Raw genomic sequence first — 7,942 nt, forward strand, 5'->3', positions numbered from 1 at the left:
CCTCTCGGGGTGCCATAGTCATCCAACAAAAATAATAAAATCATCCGCAAAACAAAGATGAGAAATAGGAAAATCGCCAAAAGTTCTAAAAAAGAGGCTAGGAAATTTTCAAAGAGATTAGTAATGCCTCTAGAAAAATAATCAACACCAATAATAAAAAGGACAGGGGATATCAGGTCATCCTGTCTATGTCCATAAGAAGATTTGAAAAAACCATTGCTTTTACCATTAACAATGATAGAAAAGTGAGAACCGTCAATCTAATTCTTAGTAAGGTTGATAAAATTTAAATCAAGATCAAACAAATGCATAATATTGTAAAGAAAGTTCCAATCATTGTTATTATAAGCCTTGACAATATCATGTTTTTAAATTATATTGCCACCTCTCACCTTAACATCGAGATCTTTACAAAATTCCTGGGCATAAAGAATATTCTCAGTAATACCCCGCCCTTTAATAAACCCCATTTGATAAGATGAGATAATTTTGGGTAATAATGAAATTAAATGATTCATAAGTATTTTAGAGAGCAATTTAAAAAAAAAAAGTGCACAGACTAATAGGTCTAAAGTCATTCCAAATACTAATATAGTTATCTTTGGGAATAAGCACAATTGAGGTAGAAGTAAAAAACTTAGGAATGGAATTGCAAGCAAAAAAGTCATTGACAATAGAATAAAGATCATTACTAATAATTTGCCAGGTTTTTTTAAAAAAATTAGTGGTGAAACCATCCGGCCCTAGCCTAGAATCACCATTCATGCCATGAACAATCACCTTGACTTCCTCAAGAGTAGGAGGATTAGAAAGAAGCTCATTATCCTCTTGAGAAATCAAACTAGGGATAATATCAATGTTATCAATATGGGCAACTCTAAAATCTTTATAAAATGATTAAAAGCTAGACTAGCAATTTCCAAGTCATCCTTATAAACATAGCCATCATCATTATTAATTTTAATAATAGAATTTTTGGCACATTTCCTCTAAACCAAAGCATAAAAATATTTGGTATTATTGTCACCCTAGACTACATGTTTAACAACTAGTTTTTATTTACAAAAAGTTTCCTCGTGAGCTAATAATATATAAATACTATCCTCAGCATCTCTCATGAGACTGAAATTATCATCAGAAGGAGTTAGTTGGCATTGAAACTCAATAGAGGTCACATACTCTTTAGCATTCAAAATATTAGAGAAAAGATTTTTAAAAAACATTCTGATTCCATTAGTTTAAAACTTGCTTAAGCCGTTTAAGTTTAAAACAAAATTTCCTCATGCCAAACATAGAATTATTAGGATGAAAAGGGGATTGACAATTTTCTTGAACCAAATCTAGAAAAGAATCATTGAGCAACCGCATGTTCTAAAATCTAAACTGAGAAGGAGAATTAATGTGACTCATCATAAGAGTAATAAGTAAGGGAAAGTGATCCGAATGATTCCTACTAAGATGCTCAACATCAATAGAATTAAAAGAGTTAAGCCAATAATCATTAAACAACACCCGATCCAACCTTTTCCAAAAGTGTCCATAGTTCCAAGTGAACTAATTACCAGAAAAACCAATATCCACTAAATTACATTTTATAATCATGTTGTTAAAATCCTCCATAGAATGATAGATGAGAAGAGCCTCCTATACATTCAGAAGGATTAGAGATAGTATTAAAATCCCCACATACAAGCCAAAGCACATTACAATTACTATGAAAGTGGATAAGTTGCTCTAATAACGCTTTCCTAGTGTAACGAGAAGAAGCAGCATAAACAAAAGAAGCATAGCAGTGTAAATTTAAAACCCCAATTTTATAATGCAAACTTGAGTGAAGTCTCCAATTACATCAATATGGATTTGATCCTTTCAAAGCACCCAAATCTTATTAGCAACATTAAAATAGCATATTTAAAACCCAAATATCAAGCATTGCCATTTAATTTAGTAGTGGAAATAAAAGGTCCTAATAAAATAAAATAGAAAGATTATAAATTTGACATAAATTCATAATGTATAACTTGGATGAGGGACACCCAATGCCCCTAACATTCCAAATAATAGAGTTAAACAAAAAAAAAAATGTGTTAATTACTAGTATGTGATTGGGTGGTTCTAGGAGTTTGTAAAATGATGTTCTTGTTTTTCCTCCCTCTCATACTATGAAACTTGATATAACTAGTGTCATTATCATCTTTGGAAAAACTTTTAGCCATGATTTCAATATCATTAATATAAGTAAAGGCATTACTGTGATATTGATTGGTTAAGGGAAACTTACTAACATTTGTCATACATGCCTACCTCTCACCCCGAGGCATTTTACCCTCCTCAAAAAGAGCACCCTCTTCCTCATAAATTTTATTACTCAATTCATTTCCAACATTAGCCGCCACCAAACTACTATGTTCATCCACTTGATCATTCACAATATTTTGAGAGATCATCTCATTAGTACAACTAACATTTAATAGCACCACCTCCATATCAGGCAAGTTTTTGCTAATAGCACAAGGAGTAGTAGAAGAATAGGGAACATTATTTAGGTTATTAGTGATAGCTAACATTTGTTTATCCATGTTTTGAGAGCCAAAAGCTAAATTAAAGATAGGGTTGAGATTATTTTTCTGACCAATAAGAGGATCAACACCATTAGTGTAAGGTAGTTCATTATGAGGTATTGTAGGTTGTATAGCTTCTTCAGCATTCTCCTAAACTTTAGGAACATTTCCCTCAGTAGCATCAAGAATATAAATGACATTCTTGATCCACTGAAGGAACATCCTTTCCTGTGGATTATTTGGACAAATCCTTCTCCCTCCGAAGATGAGGATGATGCATGTAACACTTATCCAAACCATGACCATGCATCTTATAGTGAGAGAAAAAATTGGGTAAATTTTCAAATTCAACTTTCTAAAAATAACCATTCAACTTATATCCAATCCAAATCTCATTAGGATTCTTTTTAGAATTATCCAGCTCAACTAAAACACGGGCCATAGACAGATGAGATACAAATACCATAGCTTAATCTGTCTATAAGGGTATATCAAGAATTGAAGCTAAGCCAAATAAAATTTGTGAGTTAAAAAAATGAAGTATAAGATTAGGAAAAGAGATCCACACAGGGGCAATAGGAGATTTATCTTAGACATCCAAATCTGGTGTCCATTTGAGTAATTTCATATGACAAGATTGAATATAATAAGATCTCCTAAAAAAATTACTATAGCTCAGATCATTGCTCAGTTCAATTGTAACATGTCACGGATGCAGTAAACTAATATAAGAAGATCCCAAAAATTTAAAATTAAGAAAGAACTTATGAATAACATCTAGATTTGGATGCCTAAGAGAACATTTACATACTAAGTTGAGAGAAAAAGGAGCGGCTAGTTACACAAAGCCAGACAACCTTTAAATGAGGTTTACACAAATTGAAGCTTACAAGAAGAAGATGAAGAGCCAGCCCAAACATCCTTAAAGGATCAGACTTGCCATTAGGAATCACAACATTTAGTGGGATAGATGATGACAGATTCATCATCTCCCAAACCAACAAACCCAAAAAAATAATCAAAATAAATTTCAAAACCAATAGAGTAAGTAGCAGAGGAATAGATAAAGGAAAAAAAATGCAGAGAAATAATGCAAGGACTGCCGAGAGAGAAGCATGGATAGAAGAACCCTATATCGCTTCAAAATCACAAGAAAGCATGAGAGTGCAATGATCCAAAAGTAATTAACACACCCAATAATGAGAGACAGCATAAAACTTTTAATCATTTATTTTTAATGTAGAATACAAATTAGGGTGTGTTGAAAAGTAAGGTGGCCAAGCTCTACTACAAAAGGCTTAGATTTCTATATGAAAGTTTGTGAGGTTTGTTAAACCCAAAGGAACTACTCCTGAGGCTAACCAGGGGGTGACTTGGCAATTTTAAAATATTTTTAAATACAAAGAAAAATCTCATTTTTTTAATCTTTTTCAATATCTAAAAACAAATAATTTTATCCTTTAATGCTGAAGCAAAGTAATTTCATAATTACAAAAGATTAGATATTTTCAACCATGGAATTATTATAAAAATTAATTTTAAAATTAAAGTGTGAAAGAATAAAATCAATATCAAATAAACGAGAGATTTATAGTGGTTCAATCAACCTGACCTACAAGCACTCCTCGGAGTCACCCATTCTAGGTATTGAACTAAACCATTAGTGCTCTTCTTTAGCCTTGATAATTAGGCAGCGAAACCCCTACAAATTCTCTTCCACTAACCCAGCGTGGTCGAGGACTGTAATCCTTTTTCTCTCTATAAGAGACAACATAGAACTTAAAATACTTTCATAGGTGGACAACCTTGAATCGTTTTCACCTTCCTTAGTGCGGTAGAGTTGCCAGGTCCTTTGACACCAAATAGATCTTCTTCTTCCCAAAACTTCTCTCAAAAAGAACCTTGAATATGATGGTACTATGGTGTAAGCTTGTTAGAGAAATCATGTGAAACCCCCACCACACTCCCTTAACCAACAAGGATCTTCTCCCTCTCAAACTCCACTCTTTACTATCTCCCTTTCAAGGCTCTCTCTTCAAGCTTTCTCTAGAAGAATAAAGACTCAATGCATGCTAAAGATGATTATAATGTATTTGGTGAAAGCTTAAATAAGGGGCTTTTAATAAACCTCAAAATTTAGTTTTAGTAGAAAAGATCATCCAGTACGACCGAAGAATTATCTAGTATGATGTGCAAAATTTGAAAAAACCCTAGAAGCTCAAATCTGGCAGCAAAGATAATCTAGTACAATCACAGGATTATCTTATACAATGTATAAAATTTGACCTGATAGTCCAGGATGATCATCGGATAGTTTAGTATGATTAGTTTAAATTTGTAATAATCATCTAGTATAATATTATGGATCTTCTTGGATAATTAGATGAATAATTATGGTATTTAATTTTATTTTATTGGGGGGTTATACCATGAAATATAAAATATCATCCAGTATTATTGTAAGATAGTCCGATATGATCTGACCATGCAATCTACCAATAATTATTCCCCTAATCATAGGATCAATTTAGGCATAATTATCATAGATTGTCTAGTACAATGTATATTGTCCTATATAATTAAAACAAAATATGAAATTTGAAATCATACCTAAATTATGATTGACAGCTATTTTTTAAGATCAGAATTGATCATCCTGCATGATTTAAATCATCCAGTATGATTAGTTAGATGTGCTAATCATATAGTATGATATAAATTGTATAGTGCGATTAGTTAAAAATTTGAACTTGTTGTTTTGACTCAATATCAGTCCCCCTGACTATTGTGTGCATGGTCACCAAGTTAGCATACACTCTTATAGGACTTGACTCAAGAAATAAAAAATATATCAATGAATATTACAAAAATCTATACATCATAACCTATTATATCTAATCTTGTGTCTTGAATCTTCTTTGGATGGTGCATGGTGCTCGAAAAATATTAGAACACGCATAAACAAATATATGCTGCAAATATAAGTAGACATAAGGATGTAAGCCATAATATTTTTTATAATAAAAAACATAAACTCAAGAGCTTGAGTTAAAACACTATCTTTACACAGTATTGATTTAAATATGATTGATTACTTTAGTTTTTATCTTTAGAATAACTTATGACATTGTACATAAAAAGAAAAATCATTTTCTTGTAAGATTCCGAAAGACAATGATCTTTAAAGAAAGAAAAATAATTTTCTTTTACAACTTCTATTTGTACAACAATCATCTTTAATATTTTTATTATTCTTTACACTATATAACTCAATCAAACTAAATAAAAATCTATATAAAGCATTTACTTTATAATTATCTCTTTACATTTATATCAAGTGTTATATACATCTATTTTCTATAGGAAAGTAAAAGAGTAATACATATAAGGAATGTAATAGTGTAAATGCAGGTGTGTAGAACTTAATACATCTAATTTTGACCTCATTTTTATGAAGTCATAAGAACCAATCCATATTTATACATATTGATCTATTGGTTGAGAATCACCCCCAGCTGTCAATCATCTAGAACTGCAATTCAATCAAAATCGAGACTTTAATCTAGTTGAAAATCCATATTCTAATTCAAACCTCAATCCAGCCTTCAAACAAATCTACAACTTAGCTTCAGCCTTATCCAATAAATAAAAATAATTCAATTGATTATAAATTATTTAGGTAATTCAAATTCAATCCTTAAAATCCAAAATCTAGATAAAACTAAAAAATCCTCACAAAAATACAAGGCTAAAAGCTATGTCCTAAAAGACATTTTTACTAATTTTTAAAAAATTTCAAACCCCAGTCAAATGACTTCCAAATCATGACTTATCGATTTGAGCTCATTTTGAAACTTTTAGTCTTAGAAACTTAATCTATTTTTATATGTTATAAAACCTATAAATATTTATAGCTTATGCCACTCGACCCTCTACCATATGGAATTTGACCATGGAGCCTCCTCCAAAGCCTTTAATCAAGTCAAGACCCATTAAAAAGATTTGACTACATTTTGGTGGACCCACTTTAACCCCTAATTGATAAGGGGTCAAAATGACAAAAATGCCCCTGGAAACCAAATTGATGTTTTCTTTAAACTATAACATAGCCTAGTCAAATCAAACCCATAAACCTCCTTTAATGCATCCTTAACACCATTAGGAATGCATATGACTCAAACCCAGACCCTGGGTAAACTAGGATTGAATCAATTGCCATTTAAGGCTACCAATGTGTTTATTGAATCTATTTAAGCTCTCAAACCCATCATAAAGGCTGATCCAAACACGCACAAGCTTGCTTGAAGTGAAACCATCTTGATTTTACATGGTCAAAATTAAGTTTATAATTAAAACCTTGCACTATATGTGCTCATGCATTCAAATTTTAAACCCAATGCCTTAAGAATCCTTAAAATAAATTTATTTGATGCCTTGAACACTTCCAAGATCTCCTTAAGTTAAATAACATGCATTTTAACTAACACAACTCATTTTGACTTGTTAAAATTCCATTTAAGCTCTTATAATTTCATTCAAATTTAAATCCTTAAGCATTAAACCCTCTCCTACCTATCAAACCAGCATTCAAGACCTCCCTCCAAGCTACCTCAGTACCACATGACTTTTGAATGGTTAAGTTAGTCAACAAAATGATAATAAGTAGTTAAGTGGTCAAACTCCTATCTTAATTAAATTCACTCTGTTATAAGCTATCTCAAGGGCCAAAAAATCCTCTGGAGGGTTCTTAAAACTATTTTAATCCTTTATATTAGGCCTAAATAAATCCATATGGCCCCATGTTCTCATAATATGCCAAAAACCCCTTTTCATGTCCTTTCCTTGCCTTTACCATTTATTCCCTTCCTCTTAACAACCATAGGCCAGGTGGCATTAATCCTAGCACCCTTCCAAAGAGATCTCAGACCTTCAGTCAACCTAGAGCATTTTGAATTGAATAAAAGGAGTGAAATTAACTCATTCATAACCTAACACTATCTCACTCAATCACTCTTCTCCAAAATTTCTTCATCTTAAAAACTCTTCCAAAATCCTCTCCACATATTTCCCATCCCATTCCAAGAATTTTTCCACCATGTTTAAGTTGAAACCATATTTTTTTGTAGAGAGAGGGATTTTTTTTTTTTTTTTTTGAGAAGATGCAAATTGCATTAAATGAAAACGAAGCTATTACAAATTAGAAGTGAAATAACCTAATGGAAATCCTTCCAAAACTTGTGAAAGGAAGCCTTATTAAAATAAAATTAAGAAAAAGAAGTATATTTGAAAGGTATAAAATTTCATAAAGAAAATAAGATCCTGTACTTCTTATTTTAAACAAATTGGGGTGGAGGGGATACCAAAAATTAAACAACCCAAAA

The sequence above is a fragment of the Dendrobium catenatum genome, unplaced genomic scaffold (genome assembly GCF_001605985.2).
Source record: "Dendrobium catenatum unplaced genomic scaffold, ASM160598v2 fragScaff_scaffold_734, whole genome shotgun sequence".
In the NCBI taxonomy this organism is placed as follows: Eukaryota; Viridiplantae; Streptophyta; class Magnoliopsida; order Asparagales; family Orchidaceae; genus Dendrobium; species Dendrobium catenatum.